The 23,143-nt window shown below is 43.2% G+C and overlaps 1 protein-coding gene across 12 annotated transcripts in view; it reads right to left on the reverse strand.

Moving 5' to 3' along the window:
- Positions 1 to 23,143, reverse strand: part of SRRM3 (serine/arginine repetitive matrix 3) — a 249,766-nt gene that overhangs the window by 217,983 nt on the left and 8,640 nt on the right. For 8 of the 12 annotated variants that reach the window (XR_011363240.1, XM_069971753.1, XM_069971755.1 and 5 more), the window contains exons 2-4: positions 18,234 to 18,386; positions 13,062 to 13,179; positions 7,480 to 7,548 (exon numbers count right to left, since the gene is read on the reverse strand). The exons of 1 other annotated variant lie outside the window; for it this stretch is intronic. The gene's annotated coding sequence lies outside the window, so the exon portion shown is untranslated. The remainder of the gene's footprint in view (positions 1 to 7,479; positions 7,549 to 13,061; positions 13,180 to 18,233; positions 18,387 to 23,143) is intronic. 3 more of the 12 variants (XM_069971749.1, XM_069971747.1, XM_069971751.1) reach the window with 3 other exon arrangements.

Here is a 23,143-nt window from a genome sequence, read left to right on the forward strand (position 1 = left end):
AAACTTTCTCCACAAGTCTGCTCACCCTACTCCAATAACAATCCAAATATTAGGAATAGAAACTTTATTAAGCCTTTTTCTATTACTTCAATATTCTTTCCCTATAGCTGCTGTGCCGTAGTGTTGAGTGCAACTGTCAAAATGTTCGGGTGTCGTCAACGTTCTCCGAACCCGACCATTCGGGTTTGATTCCCCACCGCTGCAGAATTTGGATGCTGCCAAGGGATGCCAGGAAAGCACGAACATAGCCTATGGCCTATCGCTTTATCCATGTTTTCCAGGACTCCCTATGGCGGCATCCAACTTCTTCATCCACCGGTAGTCAAATGCAGAGTGTTCAGGTTCCGATTACGTTGCAGAACTTGAACATATTGACAGGTCCGCTCAACACTAATGGTGAATATAAAAGAGTCCAGATACAGTGAGGTATTCAATATCACACAAGAATATTTTTCAAAGTAATTGGGAAAATTTTTTATCCTGTCATCCTGAGAGACATATGTGACTAGCTTTACTGTAGATAATTCATTCATATCTAGAGATGAGCGAATTTGCCAAAGTTCAGGTTCGTATGAACCTGAACTATCAGCTTCTGATTCCCGCTGTCTGCAGACTCTGTAAACAGGGTGGATACAGCGTAAGGACCGCCTGGAAAACTGGGATACAGCCTATGCCAATGTCTGTATCCCAGTTTTCCAGGCAGTCTGTAAGGCTGTATCTTCCCTTTTCACGGAGGCTGCAGACAGTGGGAATCAGAAGCCGAAAGAACAATACGCAAGGCAATTGTCTTTAGATCCGCACTTGAGTAAATCCATTGACTGGGGCCAGAACCAACTAATAGTTTCTTTTTATAAGCTTCTATCCCTTTTATTAAAAAAAACGGATCGCTGATCTCAGGGAGACCAGCCAAACGTTAACACTGCAGGCTGCTTGTTAAAGCACTCAATGCAGTGAAATCCTAGGTGCATTGCATGTATATGCAAAAGGAGAGCACGTGGAGCCTCATTTAAGAGTCTCGAAACACAGGAATAGCCAGATATCCCTCCAGGAAGGACCCATCCAAGGGGTGGCTCCAGTAGGGAAACCACCAAATTAAGTGGCCCTATAAGCCATTGTAATGACAAGGGAAAAACCAAGGCCAGGTAGCCATCCACAGACAACTGTTTCAGGGTGTTGCCCCTCATCAGTGTGGAGCAGGATTCTGGCTAGGTGAGAGCAATGCATATTCTATCCATTTTATGACATGACGTCATTGGTTTACCTAGTCTATGTTAGTATGTGCCTGAATAATAACTGCATGGCTCTCATGGTTATCATTCAAGAAGCCATTGCTTGGCACCTTACTGAAAGCTATAGCCACTATGTATGGGCAAATCGGAGACCTATCAGAATTCTAAACAGTAGGAATAAAAATGCCAGGATCAAACAGAAGCTGACGAGAAGAGTAAAACGAGAAGTGGGATAAAACCACAGAGGAAAGAAACGTGTGAAATGCCAACAACAGCGAGAAACAAATATGAAATGAAAATGTTTTAATCCTGTTTTGAAAGTGCTTTAGAAGCTTGAAAAACCACATCTGATTTTTAAGTTACCATGGAAAATCAGCACTGGGCCAACTCTCACAAAGAACTCTCAGATATTTTCTTTTCAAGATTATTTATGATGGCGTCGAATTCCCAGGACGTGCCATGATTGAAATGGCATGACTGGTCCCTGCACCTGGATTGTGAAGGTACAAAGATATCCTGCAGACAAGCTACGAGCCGCAGCTTCTGAAAGGGTATTCTCAGCGGTGGTGGCAACAGCCGACGCTAAACGGGGAAATGCTCGACTTTCTCTAAGACAACAATAAAAGAAACCATATTGCAATACAGCAGTGATCACTCTCTGCGGGGATTTGTACCAATGTTATGGACCCCCGAGGAGAAATAGACTCCCCTTGTAGCCAAGTACATGAAGAATTTAGAATAAATACATGAATAATGTCCACTATTATAAAACATCTTTTCCTATTATAGACCCACACTGATTTTTCTTCATCTAATCTGATAACATTTTTTCAATGTCAATAAATGAGTGTGATTATGGTCACGGGGTTAAAGGGGACCTCTTCAGGACAATCCATTTTCATACACCTTATTATGGCATTTGAACATCATAAAGGACTTAGAGGGTTATAGAATGTCATAAGCCAGAATGGAAAGCTGCTGTGTTCCTTTCCTGCTCCAGGAGAGGCGCACATGATGACATCCTACCTGAGGGGGGAAGAAGGGAAAACATTGTAGAGCTGTGTGGGCTTTACATACTACCTACTGGGGGAACCTTACTACTGGGGGTACTACTGACAAGGGGAACACGAACAGGGTTATTACTTATGGGGGACGTGTGTACTGGAGATGCCATCTACAAGGGGGACCTGGTTAATGAAGGTGCTACCTACAGGAAGGACCTGGCTATGAGGGGGTGACTACCTACGGGAGGACCTTGCTATTGGTGGAAACTACCTAGAAGGGGGACCTGGGTAATGGAGGAAATGAACCTATAGGGGGCCTAACTACTGAGAGAAGAATACATGGGGGAGACCTGGCTAATGGTAGAAATTACATATGAGGGGACTACTTCATTGGGGAAACTACCTATAAGGGCACCTATCTAATGGGGGTAATTACCTACTGGGGGAACATGTCTTTCTACATGATCTAGCTCTCCTCTTAACCCACTTACCTACTCAATACAATACACTGGGGGGGGGGGCATTACTACCATTTGGGGCACTATATGTAGGAAAACATAAGGAGGGAGCTGGAAGTCTGACATAGTGCTCTCTACTGACACCTCTGTCCATGTAAGGAACTGTACTATTGATTTCTTCACTCTTCACTGTGTATATAGGGGGTTTACACCATTACTTTCTGCAGCAGCTGTGGTTGTAGATTGCAAGTTTGTCCCCCTGGGATACAGATGGCAAAACGTCACCAAAACAAAAGAAGTAAAGTGTGTGCAAATATTTATTATAATAAATTTCAGAAATTTAAGGTAAATCTATTAGAAAGTTATGTGCCTTGGGGTGATAGTTTTATTTAAATATAAATTTTCTTTACACTGGAGTTTCCCTTTAATACAAGCAGAGAATTCCAAATATAGAAAAAAAAAGCTAATCTTTTGCAATTTTTCTGAAACAATGCATTATAAAGCTATTAGTAGAGATGAGCGAACTTTTCAAAAGTTCGTTCCGACCGGACTTCCGGATTATTTAAAAAAGTTCGACCGAATTTTGGATTTCATAGTTTAAAGCATCTATATGATATGAGGGTAGTGTATTTGGTTGAATTTAGGGCTCTACATGTTGGTAACATCATTATCTTTTCAATATCTCAAAGTTGATTTTTTTTCTTAGACTTCAATATTCACCATTACAAGGTCTATGCAGGAAACTCACCATTACAGGGTCTATGCAGGAAACTCACCATTACAAGGTCTATGCAGGAAACTCACCATTACAGGGTCTATGCGGGAAACTCACCATTACAGGGTCTATGCGGGAAATTCACCATTACAGGGTCTATGCGGGAAATTCACCATTACAGGGTCTATGCGGGAAATTCACCATTACAGGGTCTATGCGGGAAATTCACCATTACAGGGTCTATGCGGGAAATTCACCATTACAGGGTCTATGCGGGAAACTCACCATTGCAGGGTCTATGCGGGAAATTCACCATTACAGGGTCTATGCAGGAACCTCCCCATTACAGGGTCTATGCAGGAAACTCACCATTACAGGGTCTATGCAGGAAATTTACCATTACAGGGTCTATGTAGGTAACTCACCATTACAGGGTCTATGCAGGAAAAAGGTCACAAATGCAGTGAAGGAGCAGAAGCAGTCATTGGAGGCCAGTGGAGGTCCAGCAATAGTCATTTGAGGCCAGTACAGGAGCAGCAGTAGTCAACATGGAGGCCAGGCAGGAGCAACAGTATTAATGCACAAGGTATATATTTGTGCCTCAGGAAAACACCTATGTCATATACACTCTTCCAAGGGTCCAACTATAGTACTTGTATATCTGTATAGCACGTTTTTGTTCTGTGCACCCTTTGCTCTCCTATGCCTAATCTATCTATCTTTCACCCTCTCTATTTTTCTCTCTCAATCACTATGTTTCTCCTCTCTGCTTTCCTAGTAATCTTTTTGTCTTTGCTTTTGTACAATATCTTCTCAGTGCAGCAGCAGAAGAGTTTTGTCATTGACGAGCTCTGTACACTGCTAACAATCTCCTTCCTCTCTCTCTGCGCAGACTGTGTTGTGCGGTCATGTCATCGCTCCTCTTAAAGCAATACCGACATCACACAGGGGGTAGGCTAGTGCAAGATCTCTGCTGATTGGATGTGTTCCGGGCATCATGGGAAAGTGCTTTTCCCGCCCAGAACACTTTCTGCTTTCTAAAATGGTGGCTGCCATTTTAGAAAGCAAAGAGAAAAAATTCGCAGCGGATTTCCAAAAATCCGAATCCGACTGGACTCTGACTTTGGGAATAATCCGAACCGGATCCCATACCGGCCGAACCGGTTCGCTTATCTCTAGTTATTAGCACATAAAGTCACTCGGTTGTGTCGGATTTGAAAAATAAGGCAACAGAGTTGAGGCAAAAGCAGCAAGGGATCCGAAAAACCACACAGAAAAGTAGTTGTTACCAGTAAAGCACAAACCTCTTTGAGATCTATGTATCTATGCGTCCTGACTATTCTGGAATAAGGGAAGGTTTGCATAAATTATTCAGTCATAGGAAATAGTCCGTATAATATCCTCCTCTATAAAGTACACGACACCCTTGTTGGGGGTGAAACGTTATAATTAGTCATTTCCAGTGTCCCTCCCCAGGAGAGTAATCAAGCGGCACGTCACCCAGATGCCTGATACGCCTTATTACTTCTACGGCATATTGGTTACTGTTTAGCATATACTCATACACGTTTATATAGACGGTTGAAAGCAGGGAAGTCCGACGCTCCTAACTTTGCATTAATGAAACTAATTTTAGATAAACTCTAATAAATATTGCCCCCCCCCCTCTATTTTGGAGCTGCACATTCTGCTTCCCAACATGTTATGCGAGCTGAGAGAGTCTCGTATTGTATGGAGCTGGAACTCGCAGTGACCACTTCTCTGCATATACTGTAGCAGAGTGCGTTCAAGTGGCAGTCAGTCAAAAAGTCACCGGGTTGCTAAGCAACATGAATTAGTACTTTTAATTTAATCGGGTGAACTGCAGATCAATAAACATTGATTCTACCAAAGTATAGCATACTATTATAACTATGTGGATACTGTATATTGGAGTTAGGGTCCTATTACACGGAGGGATTTTTAACGATTAATGACTAACGATAAACGATCGCAAACGAGATTGTTCATCGTTAACCTGAAATCGTTCACCATATTACACAGAACGATGGTCGTTAGTTACGATCGTTTACTCAATCTGATACCAACACAACAATGGACAATGTGCAATTACACTAAACAATTAGTGAACAAATGGGGAACTTGAGTGAACGGATGTGGAATTACAGCGAACGATAATTTTAGGTTCACATGTAAATCAACGGTCAACGACATACGAACAATTTTCAGATCGTTGTCTGCAATTACACAGAATGATAATCATTTAAATTCGAATGTTATAACGTCCCGTCCCGTCCCGTGTAATAGGGCCCTAAGACACCATGAAGGGTATCTGGTATTTGTTTATATTATTAGACAATAGTTGCCGCTTCTATGGACAATGAAACCTTGGATGACCAGTCACTTGGTCTGAGAGAGTTTTGTAAGACAAGCTTTCCAAATGGACTCAAACTTATAGGCTATGTTCCCACAAAGTCTTTTTTTGGCAGTTTGAGTCCAAATAAACGACCATTATTATATAATGAGGGACATCATTTGGACAATAATGGCCAAAAAAAAAAAAAAAAAAAAAAGACACTGTGAAAATAGTCATAAGCTGCATTTCAAGTTTCATGAAATAATTCTGCCAAGCGAGGTCTTTCAGCAGGATCAGCGCGATCAGCAGGAAGTTCTTCCTGTTCTTTCCGTAACACACCCGCACGGCTGTGTCAGTACAATACTGTGAAGATTTGAACTGTTTCGGAGCTGTGTACAAAACATAGGAATAAGGCCTAATTGTACCTGAATAAGCTAATACTCACAACTTTGCCTGGTTAAAGGAGAAGTCCAGAGAAAATAAAAGTATTGTACTGTCCCCCAAAAGTTACCAACATACACTTATTACGGGAAATGCACATAAAGTTCTTTTTTTCACTGCACTTACTACTGCATCAGGGCTTCACTTCCTGGATAACATGGTGATGTCACTTCCTGGATAACATGGTGATGTCACTTCCTGGATAACATGATGATGTCACGACCCGACTCCCAGAGCTATGCGGGCTGTGGCTGCTGGAGAGGATGATGGCAGAGGTATGCTTAGTGTCTCTCAAGTGCCCTGTGTCCCTCAGTGTCCCCCTGCCATCATCCTCTCCAGCAGCCACAGCCCGCACAGCTCTGGGAGTCGGGTCGTGACATCACCATGTTATATCCAGGAAGTGACATCACCATGTTATATCCTGGAAGTGACATCACCATGTTATCCAGGAAGTGACATCACCGTGTTATATCCAGGAAGTGAAGCCTTCATGCAGTAGTAAGTGCAGGGAAAAAAGCACTTTACGTGGATTTCCCGTAATAAGTGTATATTGTGGATTTGTATAACTTTTGGGGGGCAATACAATACTGTAATAAAAATTTTCACCGGACTTCTCCTTTATAAATATAATTGATGAGAATCTGCATCTATGGCATAAATAATCAAATATATATTCTCTGTTGAAAGAAAGCCAAGGCGTTAAGCAACAGCGAAGCTCATTCATTATGTGAGTTTCCACCTTGACTTCTCCTACAGACTAATAACAGTCTGTTCTTAAAGGTTTTTCCCATCTGAATGATCCATTTTGTCTTTTTACTGTTATCGTGTTAACTGTGAGCTGAAGCAGATTTTAATGTGAGAAGCACAGCATGAGGTAGAGCGAGGTGGAGCAGAGTCTCGGCAGCGGCAGGAAAGTAGGCCATCCTCCTCCAAACCAATGTCTAGCAGCAGCTCATCAGTCCCGTACCCCAGCGATGCGGAAAGCTGCAGACAGAGACGACTGCAGATCCCCTGAGAGTTCTGGTTTGTATCTAGACAATTAACTAGAGGCAGCCTAGAAATAGCCGGAATGCCGCTTTATTTAAGACTCAACATTAGTTTAGCCTGGTCCCCTGGTAAGATACATTCACTTTTTTGTTTACTATGTTATTATGAAGATGTAAGAATAGACAGAACTCAGAAAAGTAAAAAAGTTTACGACATTTTCACTTAGCTTCCTTATTGCACATGTTTCCTGCTGAAAACTAAGAACAAATAAGATCAGGTGATGGAGTACTTCATTGATATGTCCTGCACTTTGCTCTGTCAAGAACTTTCTTTCCTCTGTTGTCACCTCTTTCAATTCCTTGAAATAAAATACAGAATAAGAACATAAGGGGATGGGAATGCAAAGTGCAACTTTCTAGTATGAGGTTTTCTATGGGGATTTGCTGCTGCTCTGGACAGTTCCTGACATGGACAGAGGTGGCAGCAGAGAGCACTGTGTCAGACTGGAGAGAATACACCACTTCCTGCAGGACATAAAGCAGCTGATAAGTACTGAAAGACAGGAGATTTTTAAGTAGAATAAATTACAAATCTATACAACTTTCTGACACCAGTTGATTTAAAAGAATTTATTTGCTGGAGTTTCCCTTTAAAAAATAAATAAATAAAAGAGCACTTCATACTACAGCTGCATACTGTTACTAAAAGGGGCGGTGTACTTAGAATTCCCTATGTGACAGGAGAGTACTCTCATAAGAACATTACAGGCTGTCCTGCGGCTGGGAACCTAGTCAGTTATGATCAGTGGGAGAACCCAGCAGGTTCCTTCTCCCTGCTGAGCCACCATAGGGCAAACAAAGCAATATAGAGTTCCCATTTAAATCAATGGACTGTTATGTAATGTATGGACATACCAGGTATATTCTTTGTAGCTGCTTCTCTGCACTATTTCAAGGTGACAGGCAGGAAGTTGCACAATCCTATCTATTTTTCTATTTCGAGCATCCAGTATTAGCCTCCCAGCCTTCATGGGGGTCCACTGCTTAGATACATGAAACACACTGCAGCTTCCAGATGTGTTATACAGAAATATATGCGGTGTATTCCATCAAATGGCTGGTAACAAAGTGCGATGTCTCTGCTGCTTCATGCTTGGAAAAGGGATGAGAGGCAGCGAAAACTTCACACTTTGTTATGAGACATTTAACGGAACAAACCACAGATATTTCCAAAAACACATCAGGGGAGCGTTGCATCTATCAAGTACGAAACAAGCGCTACGGGACTGACAAAGCTGAAAAGGCATTGTACTTGGATATCTTCGTCAGTTTCATAGCACATGAGTAGAGGTACGCTGCAGTCAGAAGGCCAGAGACCCCAGTCTTATAATGAGTCGTTTCCCAGCAGTCGGACCCCCGCGCTTCTTGCCTGTAGATAGATGATACGGTTTTATCTCGGGATAAGCCCATTAATGGTGGAGGCTCCTGTCCCTTCTGCCCGCTTGTGTGAAGGTTGGCATCACTTTCCACACTCCATGCACCAGAGCACAGAATGAAAAATGCTAGAAAACTGTGAGAACCAGGAGAAGTTTGGACCTGCCTAATAGGGGATTTTGTTTACTGGGGACCCCTACCAAATGGGGGGACCTTTCTACCTGCTAAGTGGCCTACCTAGATAAAAGGTGGGAACCTACTGTACCTAATGGAGAACCTACCTACTTCTCTGCATCACACTTTTCCCTCTCCTTCAACCCATTTCACCTATACACTTTATTGTGCATCGGAGAAAGTTAAAGGGGTACTCTGGACGTGGGTTATTTTCATAGTATGGCCGGGGAACGGGTGGAAATAGAGGCCGCCGGTAACTTACCTCCCCGGTTTCAGTGCTGTGTCCTGGATCGTGCCGCCCCGTTCTCCCTTCCGGCTGTCGCTTCCTGGTCTGAGCTGCGGCTTGAGAAGTGACGTCTCAAGGCAGCTCAGCCGTTCAGCGGCCAAGGTAGGACTCTGCTCCGACCGCTGAATGGCTGAGCTTCCTTGAGAAATCACATCTCAAGCTGCAGCTAAAACCAGGAAGTGGCGGACGGACGGGAGAACGGGGCGGCGTGATCCGGGACCGATGCTGGAATCAGGGAGGTAAGTTACCGGCAGCCTCTATTTCCACCCCTTCCCCGGCCATATCCTAAAGATAAACCCCTTCCGGAGAACCTCTTTAAGGAGGATTCTGGTTAAATGCTCAGTCTAAGATACTGGTAATTGTACTCATGTGCCGAGTCCAGGGTCAGGCAGGGTGCAGAGTCCAGGGTCAGGCAGGGTGCAGAGTCCGGGGTCAGGCAGGGTGCAGAGTCCGGGGTCAGGCAGGGTGCAGAGTCCGGGGTCAGGCAGGGTGCAGAGTCCGGGGTCAGGCAGGGTGCAGAGTCCGGGGTCAGGCAGGGTGCCGTGTCCGGGGTCAGGCAGGGTGCCGTGTCCGGGGTCAGGCAGGGTGCCGTGTCCGGGGTCAGGCAGGGTGCCGTGTCCGGGGTCAGGCAGGGTGTTGAGTCCAGGCTGGGACGCCAGCTGGACCAAGGATGACATTTTAGTGTTTTTAATGTTGAGTGGCATTTAGGGCTTGTCTACCTAGGTTTACTGCTCCTGTTTTGTATATAATTTGTGTATTGTAAGGCTATTTAAATAAAGATTTTTCTTGATGTGCTACCTTTTTGTGCACATGCTTTTCTTCATAGTCCTTCTAAGATACTGGTAATGACTAGAAGAAATTGTCCTTGTAGTCTGGGCTGGATGGAGATTTAAGTAGAAAGAGAACGACTCTGATCAAAGACACCCCTCTTAGTCTCTGGATGTAACTGCACTGTAGTCAGTTGTATGGTCTGTGGTGGTAATAATAGCAACCAGGGTGTGGAGGCATTATTTAGACATTATGTGATGGTCTCATCTTGTTCCGGAGCAGTATTAATGTTGTCAGCATTATCTGAATTCGAGAAGGAGGGGTGCTTTATCGAGATTCATTAAATTACTTGGAGACTGTCCTGATCATGAGCTTCTGCCACTTTTCATATTCGCAGTTCCCGTTGTTATGAGATGCTTAGCTATTTATACATGTTAATTTTAACAGCATGTCTTTCGCCTCAATGGTGTTTGCTTCCTACACAGTCTGTATACGCTTTGCAAATGTACTGCTATTCTTTCCATAGAAATCTATTCTATCATTGTGCCTGTCTAACATAATAAAGCCTATTTCTATCCAGTTCTGAAAAGAGAAATATTTCTCAAGGGTGTCCTTGGGAAAAAGCTCAGTGCTACGGCTGCACCGTAACACGGCTCCTTTGTACAAGGCTCATGAGTACTCACATTAATAAAGCTCCTGCCCATATGCCGCATGGGCTACAGGAAAATTTAGGTGAACTGTAAAACTGATTTTCATGTGTCACACTGGGTGACTAACAGAGAGATTTTCTTTACTTCATTCTAACATATTACCAGAGCTGTAATCCAGTACAATGCCTCAAAATCAGAACCCGTCCAACATGTGGTGGCCCCATCGGCAGCGACTGATGAACAACTACTTGCACCACAATATAACATGTTTGAATTATGGTTACTTCTATCAATATGTATCAATTGTGTTACTGGACTTAGATGGTAGTTATTTAATCTTTTAGATTAGGTGTAACACCCATTACTATGTGTAGGAGGAACGTACTGAACAGCTGCCCACACAACTTCCACCAGCACCTAACACCATTTTACTATAAGGAGGTACAGCAGGGGACATTATTACTACATGGAGGTACAGCAGCAGGGGACATTATTATTACTATATGGGGCAATGCAGGGGGACTTTATTACTATATGAGGACATAGCAGGGGACATTATTACTATAAGGAGGTACAGCAGGGGACATTATTACTATATGGAAGTACAGCAGGGGATCCTACATACAGGGGACAATCCACACACCTACTGACTTTTGTGCACCAAACAGGCCATAATGCAATTATTACAGATTGGGACCCTATAGGTAGGAAAAGGGAAGGAAGATGCTGGATAAGTGCGGAGCCTAAGATGTTTGTCTGGCAGGTTCAGATGAATTACAGCTGCAAGAAGTCGTCATGGTGGTCCAGGCCAGATGGAGAGGAAAAGGAAAGTGACGCCTCAGATCAAAGAAGACGTCACCTGTGAGTCACTGAATTATATTTTTGTATTCAGTAGAGCATTATCTGGTAGGGGTGCAACACTGTTCTATGCCGTAAAACACACCACTGCTTCTTCCTAGTAACCCGAATTATGATAAAAGCCCCCCTTCTTTCCCCAGAACCGGTCCGGGGGGGGGGGGGGGGGGGGGGGGGGCGCTTTTATCGACATTCGCCCTGTTGCCAAAAAGCCTTAGAAACTGCCCCGGTGTTGCCCAGCCTTAAAGAGATTATCCTGGCTTTAAAATTGGTGACTTAAACTCAGGAGAGACCATTAATATTAGAACAGTGAAGGTCTAACTCCTGGCAGCCCTGACTGGTGGAGGTGCCGGAACTGGGACCCCAGCAATCTAAAATGTATAAACCATCAATTTTAAAAGCCCAGAAGGAATCAGTGCTGTGGATCACTTTCCACTCCACGTATATCTTCAACAGGTTTTAAAGTGTCACAGTCGTTTCATTTATTTATTTATATGTTATTTTTTTGCAGAAATCAATATTCCAGGTGATTTTAAGAAACTTTGTAATTGGGTTTATTAGGCAAATATGCCATTATCTGCATTCAAAAAGCCTTTCCCAAGGTCCCCCCTTTCTCTCTCACTGCTCATCAGGAAATCTCGACTCTTTTACATCAGTTGTGCCCTGTGTAACCTATGGAGGGGGGAGGAGGGAGATTAGTCGCCAGCAGAGAGCAGAGAACAAAGGATTACACAGTGGGAGCTGTGTAAAGGCCGGTATTCAGAGGTCAGAGGAGATAGCCCGATGATGTAGCTGTAAATTAACTCTTTGTTGTCCTGTTTTGGTGCCTCATCTCCCTCCACCCCTCCCCTCTCCATAGAAAATCATGAAGACAGGGGGAGAGCTTCAAACTGCTTTTTCATGATAAAAATGCATTTTTCGGCTAATAAACCCAATTACAAAGTTTCTTGAAAAATGAAATGACAGTGACATGGGCATGTCATATTAAGAGATGTCACTGTGCGGAGTAGTGATGTCACTTGTCTTGGCAGGACTACATGTACTCCTACATGTACCACCAGTGTGGCTGCCCCAAGCTAGTGTATCCGTGCTTGTGAGATTCCAGATAAATCTTCAGTACACTCAGGAATCTGTAGATCACTGCTGCTCACAAGAATATTTTTTCTGACATACATATAGTTGAGGTCATTCACCATAGCTACATTCACTAAGTTTTTTGTTTTATTTTTACATTTCGTGACCTGCTCCAGCGCTGGTGCCGGTATCCCGCAGCTTCAGTCCCCTGGTCCCGGATGCTTCTGTGTCTGAGTAGGTACCTGGGACGTGATGTGTTAGGCCCGCTCAGGGACCCCCGCCTTGGTCGCTGACTGTCTGAGCGGGCCTAAAATGTCATGTCATGTACTCAGATGTAGAAGTGGCTGGGACCAGGAGACCGGAGCTGCGGGATACTGGCATTGGCTGGAGCAGGGGAGGTCAGAGCATGTGTTACTTCTTTCATCCTCCCCCTCCCAACTCCCCACCCCAGTCCAGAGTTCCCCTTTAACTGTATGTAACCCATCATTTGCAATATACAATGACTGTTAGCGTACTTTGTGCCAGTAATTCTTACAAGTGCAGCACCGTGGAAATAATGTTAATAGATAAAATTTTGGATACTATTAAAGTGGTCAATTAGCTTAAGGTCTTTATTGGGACGACCTCTGACCTCTTTGTTGTAAACACTGCTGATCTTAGACTTCAATAGGTATTGGCCTTCATTCATCAATCATCTTCATGGATTTCTCTATAAAGGTCGATGGAAGTTTTTCTATAGTATTTACCAGCTGAAAGAAATGATTGATAAAGAGCACATGAAAAGCTTTACCAGAGACCCGATCAATTTTATTACAAACTAGAGGGAACAATTGCTTAGCAGGTGCCGTATGCCTAGAAATCCTATGTGCTCTGGAAGTTTCTGTATTTAATGTCACTGGCAGCATGAATGGACTGACAAAGCAGTTTCAGTGACGTACAGCCCACCGACAATATGCCGCATGGAAGTGATGACTACACAGATAATAAGCTCTCTAACAGAACAGGAAACTCTACACAGTAAGGCTGTGTTCACACTATGCAAGTACTGCAGAAATCACGGCCGTTGTTACAACAGCCGCGATTTCTGCAGTACTTACGTGGTGCTGCAGGCTGAGAGGAATCCTGGCCGGGACCCCTAGCGGCGCTGTAGAAAATTGACATGTCAGTTTTCTGCGGCCGCTATTCAGTGAATAGCGGCCGCAGAAAACCCAGTCAGTGCACACAGTGGAGCGAGCGGTTCCGGACGCACGCTCCATTGTGTGCTGTGGGGAGTTCTGATGCTGGTGCACACAGATGCACCCGCATCAGAACTCAGCAGCGCTTAAGATGATCCAGCAGGATCTGCAGTACCGGCCGGCATTATCTTTTCTGAGACCGGCCGTTCCGTGACCCGGCTGGGTCACGTAGCAGCCGGTCTCATACTACGTGTGACCATAGCCTAAGGCAGTGTTCCCGCTAAGGGAAAACTACGGCAGCCTTCCTGAACGTCCGTTATTTTTGTGCAACAAGATGACAAATAATGTTGATGGTTATTATTTGCGGCCGTCATTATCAATAGACGGCCACCTTTTGGCGCTAAAATGACGGCTGCCCAGAAAAACCTAATTTTCCTGTTGTGGGTTCTTCTACTACTACTACTACTACTACTACTACTACTACTACTACTACTACTACTACAAGGTCTTGTCTCATCACAGCATCAGTTGCCCAGTAAGAATGCCGCTAACTCTGACCTTGGGGGGACAAAAAGTTTTTTTTTGTTTCGCTTTGCTGTGTTCTGTGTTTTTTTTTCCATTTACATACATAGATAAGGGTTTGTTTTTTGCAGGGCCAGTTATAAGATTACTGTGTTATATGTTGGAATACATCTTTTTACCTGTGGCATATGTATCTAATCTATTACTGCAAAGTTCTGTGTCCCGGTATACAAGTATAATAGATTTATTCCTGCCAGGTTCTATATATTCCTGTATACTCACTCAAAGGGGTATTCCGCTCAGGTAAAATACATGCTTAATCATTTCTACTCTTAGAGACCAACAATTCGTTCCCTACTTGTTATTATCTTTTCACTCTCCTCCCCCCAGTTCTGAGCTGCTGCTTTCTGCTGAAGAGGTGTTTACTTCAACCCAACAAACTCCCTCCTCCCCAGCAAGAGGGCTCATGTAAACAGCGTCTCTGCACTCTGTAATGCCAAAAGGGTTATTCTGAGTTGTTGTCAAGTTGCTGGTGACCTCACTGTCATTAACCCTCCCGGCATTACAGAGTGCAGAGACAGCCAGCCAGGGATACTGTTTACATGAGCCGTCTCAGAGGAAGGGGCAGGGAGATCAGAGCGGAGATGGAGGGAAAAGCTCACACACAGTTTTCTGTGTCTTCAGCACAAAGTAGCAGCTCAGAACTTGGGGAAGAAGACTGAAAGCGTGATAAGTATGGAACAAATTGTTAGCCTCCAGGAGGAGGGATGATTCAACATGTATTTTACCTAAACGGAATACCCCTTTAAGGTTCTCAATTTTGATACTGTTCGCCGAAAAATTACTGATATATTGGTCATGATAAAAGTTCAGTCTATGTCCTAAGGAAGTGATATTTTGAAGGTGGGATCCCTATATCCTGTCAGTAGATGTACTATAGGTTTGCACTGTAGTGTATATACTGGAGAAGCCCCCCGTCTTCTCTTCTCCCAGGTCACATTATTTACACTCTGATGAGTGACAAAAGCTTTTCTACACGTCTGGTAAAGGAAATTCAGTATACTATTTCTTTATTTGACCTCTGACCTAACATTTATCTCAACAATTCAACCTATTGATTCCTGTCAATACACCAACATGCATTTCAGGTATTCAGAATTACAGGGTTTTTTTTTTAGCTTTTCCTATTGTAACAGCCATGTTTATTTCTTGTGCTTTTCATTACTGTGAAATCTTACAATGTCTCCTGACAACCGCACGAAGGAGTGTTGTTACACTCAAGATGTAGCTTAGGCTTCCCTCAGACACAACTAATGCGCAGTGGGTTTTGGGCTTAAAGGGGTATTCCGATTAAACATTCACATGTTGCTGTCCATGATGAGACTAACAATTCCTTCCATACTTATCTATTCAGTCTCCTTCCCCCAGTTCTCAGCTGCAGCTTTCTGCTGAAGAGCTTTTTCTCCCCTCCCCCCCCCTCTTTCTGAGACGGCTGATGTAAACAGTCCCTGACTGGCTGTATCTGCAACTTTGTATCTTCTTTTTAATGCTGGGAGGGTTATTCGGAGGTCAAGTTGCAAATGGACTTACTGTGATTAATCCTCCAGCAAAGAAGCTACTATGTTGCAGATACAGCCTGCCAGGGACTTCTTAACATCGGCTGTCTCAAAAGGGAGGGGGGAGGAGGGGGAGACGAAGAGAAAAGCTCACACACAGATTTTTGTGTCTTCAGCAGAAAGCAGCAGCTGAGAAATGGGAGGAGACTAAATAGTAAATAACAAGTATGGAAGGGATTGTTAGTCTCACCATGGCCAGCAACATATGAAATTTAAGTGAAATGCCCCTTTAAAAAGGTCTGGTCTATAAACAGTAAATGCAGACTCACTGCAAAACCAGTCAAGTGGGTATTGTGTTTCATATTTCTCCACTAACTCTCAGCTAGCATGCAGCTGCACGGTTTTTGATCCAAGAAAAAAGATGCACCAAATCTGGCATTTTTAATTTTATTGGCTTTAAAAAAAAAAAAATACATTTAGTCTGGCCTTGGGAATTGGGAGAGTATTTAGTTGGCAGCCGAGGGGGGGGGGAGGGGGGGAGCCGCAGTAATGTGACAGGGCCCGCATGTTTGGAGAATAGAGTTTAAGGAACTGCCAATAAGATGCCCCCTTTAGTATTTCCCTTCTTATTATCTTAGGATAGATACATGAATTGTTATTGTTACATTCTGTTATTGTAGATTTACCTACCACATCTGCTGGAAGTTTGGTCTAAGCATCTACTACTCTTTCAGTAAAGTAATATTTTCTCACGTTGCTTCTGATCTTTCCCCCAGTAACCTCTCACTGTCTCCTTTTGATGCCCATTATTCGCCATTATATGACGTCGGTCCAAAAAAAAGATGTCATGTGGTCTTACATTGTTTGCATGGCTGTAAGTGCTGAGTAAGAATCCTAAGGAAGAGTTACAGCCACAAAAAATGACGGCCACCAAAGGTCATTATTAAGGGCCGTCAGTACTACAAGACATTTGCCCGCTATGCTCCCGAAGTGGGAACAATAGCCTTGTAAAGCAGAGTGGATGAGCCAGTAGGTTGAGAGCTGAGCTGTGATTGGTTGCTGTGAGAGCTGAGCTCTGTTTGGTTGCTGTGAGAGCTGAGCTGTGATTGGTTGCTGTGAGAGCTGAGCTGTGATTGGTTGCTGTGAGAGCTGAGCTGTGATTGGTCGCTGTGAGAGCTGAGCTGTAATTGGTCACTGTGGGCAGTTTACACCTGTGTATATTTTACACCTTTTGATAAATCTCCCCCTTAGTATTCAAATTATTCTAATATACTTGTTTGATTTATTTATAGGCTATGTTCCTAGTCTGGGAATGGGCCCTCATTTAAAGGCGAATTATTATTATTATTATTATTATTAAGATCATGAACGTTATTTGCGGCCGTCAACATCAATAGCTAAAATTCTGTAGTGGGAACATAGATATACAAACACATTATATACATGCCCACGCCTTATACACACGTCCTGTGCCGTATGTGTGTGGGGGGGGGGCTTCGTCCAGGGCTTCCACAGAACGTGTGTATAAGGCCTTACAGTTCACACACAGTAAAATACATATATAGGCCACAACCACACAACCTATTTTTGGGGGGGGAAATAACGGATGTTATTTGGCTGCAAAATGATGGCCATCCTAAAAGAAAGTCCATCAAACGGCCAAAAAAAGATGTTGTGTGGTCGTGGCCTTTCTGTGTTTTCAACCCACTCCTGGTTTAGGTTAAAAATAATACTGAGCAAAATACTGTGTGTGAACATAGCTGAAGGATGTGACCACACAACACCTTCTTTTGGTTGGCCATCATTTCACGGCCAAATGACCATTTTACAGCCAAATATTCCACAAATAACGGCCATTGTTTTGCAATAACAGCTGATACTTGGCTACAAAATAACGAGGGTCCAAATTAATGGCCGTCAAATGCCCCAAAAAAACGTTGTGCGATTGTAGTCATAAAATAGTGAATATAGTGTACAGCCATCTGTATGATATCGAAAAAAATGTTAGTTTCTACAATGTGTGCACATGGACATTTTCTATAGACTTTAATGCAGCACATTTTTAGATTAAAAAAAAATTGACTTATTTTCCCTTATTATATATATATATATATATATATATATATATATATTTATATATATTGTCACACATTTTAGTCAGTATTTTTGCAAATAAAAACCAGTTATGGATCCAAAGCATATAAAGGTTATATCCACACACCACCAAAATGACGGCTGTTATTTGTCGATAAATGGTAAATACGGCCATCATTTTACCGACATGTAAAGATACTGTAGCCAGTGTGTATCTTTCCATTATAATTATTCTCTGCTGGGACACCATTCTTGGCTTTGGCTAAAAATCCTGACCAATATGGTATATGGGAACATTGCCTTTGGCTGCATTTTGCTTTTTTTTTTACTGTTTGTGAGTTAAATATATTAATCTGCTACATAAAAGTTTAGCTGCTATTCGTGCACACATTGTATCATCATGTTTTTGTCTTTTTTATGTTACTGTCTGTAAGCCTAGCCTCAATGTGGCCGTACCTAGAGACTATACCAGGGACTGTGCCAATCAGCTCCGTCCAGCAAACCAAATGATGCTTTCATTCTGCTCTCCAATGGTCTTGTCTGTAAGCTATGCTCGGTGCTGCCAAGTCAAGCATTACCATGCCGCCGCTGCTGGAGCTTAGGGACCCTCTAGTAAGGGAAATCATCAAGCATGGAAAAAGACGTTAAACGTGTTTTTATAGAGTTTAGAAACTGTAACCAGAACTAGAGTGGAAGAGGAAGGTCCGTAAAAGCAATGAAGGAATGAGCAGGGCAGATGTGGGCACATACATGCAGCACTCTCTGTCCGGGAAGAGAGGGGTTACAGCTCCACAGTCCTGTCCCCTGATGCAAGCCCCAGCCTGAAGTGGATCTGCTATGATTTGGAAGGTGAGGGAGACTTCCTGGGTCAGAGTACAGGGTTGTAGACCTCGCTATGCAGACCATGCCCCTCCCCCACTCCCCCTCCCACCCAGTACAGGGAGCTCTTACACCAAAGCAATGCTCTTACGACAAGTAAAATTTTGAAAAACTGTGAGCTCTTAAACCAAAACGCTCTTAATCCAAGTTACTCTTAAACCAAGGTACCACTGTACACGTGAAACTCGATACTGCAGCAAACAGAAAACTGTGTCCCTTCACTATTGGAGCCCCGGCACCAGCTGCTGCCGCCACTGGGATGGTATATACCTCATTGTATAAATAATAGACCCCATAGGTGCTGCAGGTAATTCATAGTACCGTCATTTAATTACTTTGACAATAAAAAGTGTATAATACGGCAGTGGCTTTGGCTGGCAGTAGATTACTTCTCAGAGCTCGCTATACTATTATGTCTTGTAGCCTCCTTAAAAATTCTGCTCTGCTTCTTTAATAGAAACCTTGTCAGAGGCTTAGCATTCGCCATCTGTTCTTCCACCAATTACTGCTGCAGAAGCAACTCGCATCGGAGACGTGCAGAAGCAACGGACAGGGGAGAGTGACGGGACTGCTCGGAAACAAAGGGAAGCAAATATCTGCTCCGCATCAAAAATGCAATTTCACAGATACGTTATACAGCCTGAGAATGATAACTCCGTATCATTAAAGGGGTATTCCACTAAAACAGAACTTTTGATATGTTGCTGCCCAGGGTCAGACTAACAGTTCCTTCCATACTTGTTATTATCTTTTCAGTCTCCTTCCCCCAGTTCTCAGCATCTGCTTTCTGCTGAAGACACAAAAATCTGTTTGTGAGCCTCTCTCTCTGTCTCCCCCACCTTCCCCCTCCTTTCTGAGATGGCTGATGTAAACAAGTCCCTGGCATGCTTTATCTGCAACACTGTAGTTTCTTTGTAATGCTGGGAGGGTTAAACTGAGGTTAAGTCACTGATGAACTCATAGAGGGAAATTTATGAAGATTGGCATACTTGTTGGCCGAACTTATATTAGGCCCCGCCCCCAATTGCCCCACTGGATTCACTAAGAGGTGCACGCCTCTTAGTGAAACCGGCCTGACCTGCGCCTGCCATACGGCGAGCACAGCTCCGGAGTAGGTGTAGATTTCTGCCATTATTTATGCATGCGAACAGGCATAAATCATGGTAAATCTGCCTTAAAACCTCCACCCACCCATCAAGCGCACAGGAGATACGGCTGGCGTTTGTCAGCCTTCATAAATGTCCCCCACTGTGATTAACCCTCCCAGCATTACAGAGTTCCACACAGGCACTTGATTACATTAGCCTCTCAGAAGGTAGGCGGAGGAAGTGGAGAGGGAGAGAAAAACTCACACACAGATCTTTGTGTCTTCGGCAGGGAGCAGCAGCTCAGAACTGGGAAAAGGAGACAAAACAGATAATAACAAGTATGGAAGGAATTGTTAGTCTCACCATGGGCAGCAACATATCGAAAGTTATGTTTGAGCGGAATACTCACTCCCAGCTATTTGCCTCATTTTTTTTTTATCCTGTATGACCATTGCAAGGTATGGGCAGAGGCAGGGTATGGATGCACTCTGCAGCTCCCCCGCAGAGTCTTGGCTACCAGGACTGTCTTCTCTGAGCGCTCTACGTCTCCACGTTCTATAAGGCAACAAGGAAGACGTAATCCTTGCTGGAAATTACTGATGAAAAATCAAATAAAGGTTAAACTGTCAGCTGTTCCACACTGGGAAGTTAATTGCAATATGATTTACTGCAACGCTGTATCTGCGCATTAAATGTCATTAGGAATAAACTCCTATTTATAAGAGAAGAAAAGAAGGCAGAAAATAAGCGTCTGAAATTTACTGCGAGGAGCGAGCCGGAAGGAGATGTCTGATTCTAATTGGGAATAATTCTGGCTATATTTATACCTGACGGAAAAGGAAAACAATGCGGCAGCGCTCAGTCACATAAACCCTATTCTCTCTATACCGGCGGGGGGGGGCTTTATATACTGCTTAATAAGTATACCAGACTATGGACTATGTACATGTCCATATTATGAAGCCTGGTATAACAGTGCCCATAGCTGCCATTCCTTGTTATATCTCAATGGGCCTCACCTGGTATACAGAGGTGCACATAGATTTATAGGAAACCAGAGAGAAAATACAATCCAGCCATGCCCCATTACCTGCTATATAACAAAGGCCTGCCGCAATACTTCTAGGAAGACTGCAGTGGTCATGGGGGCAGCATACCCTGGATCATAAAATTCATGATTGGCATTGTTTTCTCCACAATCCGCACAATATCCTCCATAGTGCATCCGAATTATGTTCGAATTATGTTCCATATTTTGCGGATTCGGGAGGGATGGCATAAAATGATGTCACTAGTTGTCCCAGCCAGCCAGAAGAAGCTTAAATGGTGATGTCACAGAATTGCGGATACTTTTGTGGTGTGCTTAGGTGCTCTCCGCATATTTTGCACTTTCCCATAGACTTCTATTGGAGTGTCCGTCCGGTAATTGTAGACCGTATTACAACCTGTCCTCTTTTTTGTTTTGCGTCGCGGATTGCGGAAGCCGGAAATTTACAGGATGTATGAATAGTACTATAGAAATTAATGGGTTGCAATGGATTTATTATTTACTGATCAGCAAATAGTGATGAAAAATAGTGACGTGTGAATAAGGTCTCAGTTGAGCTGCACATTCATGTGTATGGAGGGATCAGGAGAGATGGGGAGTAGAGATGAGCACAGCTGGAGCACGCTCACGTCCGATCATCCAGCACTTGATTAGCGGTGGCTGAAGAAGTTGGAGGAAGCCCTGGGAGGTCAGGGAAATCTATGTTTTCCAGGACTGTATAGGGCTGCATATAACTTCTTCAGCCACCAGTATTCAAATGCCAGAGGATCGGACTCGAGTCATAATGAATGATGATGTCGGGAGATTTGAATTCCGGTCTGTAAGGGCCCTATTCCACGGGACGATTATCGTTCGGACAGTCGTGAAAACGTTCGCAACGAAGCGATAGTCGTTCGGTTAAATAGCATTCAACGATTTATAATGAACGAGAAATCGTTGATCGCTTAATAAGACCTAGACCTATTTTTATCATTGCTTATTCGCAAATCATTCGCATGGAATAAGATGTCGTTCCGTCGTTCGCAGTAGAGAAGACCACAACAGCGACAACAAGACAACCGCAAGAACGATCATGCATAACGATAATCGTTCAATGTAAATGGGTGAACGATTTCAGGTCGTTCGCAATAGCAGTCGTTTAAGATCGTTTATCGTTAACGATTATGCGAACGATAATCGTCCCGTGGAATAGGGCCCTAACACATCATCCGTGCACGGACTGTAATTATGGAACATGTGAATGCCCCCTAAGGTCCCTATTACACGGGACGATTATTGTGTGAAAAATCGGTATATCATTCGAATTTAAATGATAATCGTTCTGTGTAATTGCAGGAAACAATTGAAAAATAGTTCGTATGTCATTGATTGTTGATTTAGATCTGAACCTAAAATTATCGTTAATCGTTCGCTGTAATTCCACATTCCTTCACTCAAGTTCCGCATTTTTTCACTAATCGTTCAGTGTAATTGCACATTGTTCATTGTTTATTCCTTCTGATCCCAGAAAAACAATCATAGTAACGATCATAACTAACGACCATCTTTCTGTGTAATATGGTGAATGATTTCAGGTTAACGATAAATAATCTTGTTTGCAATCATTTATCGTTAGTCGTTAATCGTTAAAAATCGCTCCGTGTAATAGGACCCTAACTGCAGGTGAATCAGTACAATTAGACACTACTTACCGGAGAGTCCACCCAAAAGCTATTAACTGTGACAACAATACCAGAGATGGCCGTTCTTAATGTATCCTTATACTTATACTTCACATAACTTACACTTAGGGAATACTGGGTATATTTCAGTGTTCAGCATCAATAAAGAAATAATCGTTCTGCCCAAATACTCTTGTTCTGCACTTTTCATACGACGGGAATCAGTCGATTTTCTACAGGAAGAACTTAAGCAGAAGAATGGGGCTGCATGTGGAGAAAACAGCAGCCGGCGACACAACGACCGATGCCAGTGCAGAAATGCTATTCACTCTCTTACTGAAACGCACAATAAATACTGATTTATAAAAGCAGCAACAGACCTGGAAATGGCAGCAAAGAGTGTTACAAAAAACTGGAATCACTGACCACGATTATACGTATAAAACAACACACCACGAATAACGTCCAACTACCGCGGTATAAAGCAGCTTTGTGGAGTCAGTGACATGATGATGATATGACTATGCTTTGTAGAGTCAGTCACATGACAGTGATATGACGATGCTTTTTGGAGTCAGTGACAGGACAGTGATATGACTATGCTTTGTAGAGTCAGTCACATGACAGTGATATGACTATGCTTTTTGGAGTCAGTGACAGGACAGTGATATGACTATGCTTTGTGGAGTC

This window comes from Dendropsophus ebraccatus, chromosome 5 (assembly GCF_027789765.1).
Source record: "Dendropsophus ebraccatus isolate aDenEbr1 chromosome 5, aDenEbr1.pat, whole genome shotgun sequence".
NCBI lineage: Eukaryota > Metazoa > Chordata > Amphibia > Anura > Hylidae > Dendropsophus > Dendropsophus ebraccatus.